Here is a 678-nt window from a genome sequence, read left to right as displayed (position 1 = left end):
TGTTGAATCTACGGATGGAGCGCTCCTCTCCTCCGCGTGCCGCCGCCCCAAAGAACCCACGCCCCAACTTCGCTCCCGCCACTTCACCCTGTAATTCACATTTCAAGTCGTTCCTCTCTCCTCTGTCCCAATCATGCCCATTGCCCGATTTAGCTCAGTGTCGAGCTTCACCCCATGCCATCCATTCGCAGATTCACCCATTGCCCGATTTAGCTCAGTGTTGAGCTGACACACGCAATAGCAGGCCTATAACACGTACGTCCCTGGTGGGGGCCCCTCCGTTCCGGGGGCCCGGGGCGGCCGCCCCTCCTGCCCCCCCCATCAGGACCGGGCCTGCTAGTGACGAACCTGCGAAGGTGATTCCTTGATCCATTGTCCCAGGCACCACCACATGAAGCCGCCTCCTGGCCCGCCATCCCTGACGGAAGGTACATCGCCGCTGCCACCATGTCCGAAGCCTCTGCTCCGGGGCCCTTGCATTGTAGATCTCTACCGAGGCCGCTATCCCCATGTTGTCGCCGGACAGGAGAGCGCACCGCCGGAAGGAGCATCCACGACAAGAAGATCACGTGTTGCCATGCACCGCCCCTCCAGGAAATAGCGCCATGGCCACGGGACGCGAGATCCCCATCGCCCCCTTCACTGGCGGCGTACAGGCTATCCTGGCGGCCACCTCTA

Source organism: Triticum dicoccoides, chromosome 2A (assembly GCF_002162155.2).
Source record: "Triticum dicoccoides isolate Atlit2015 ecotype Zavitan chromosome 2A, WEW_v2.0, whole genome shotgun sequence".
Lineage (NCBI taxonomy): Eukaryota > Viridiplantae > Streptophyta > Magnoliopsida > Poales > Poaceae > Triticum > Triticum dicoccoides.
Note: the sequence above shows the minus strand (reverse complement) of the source record.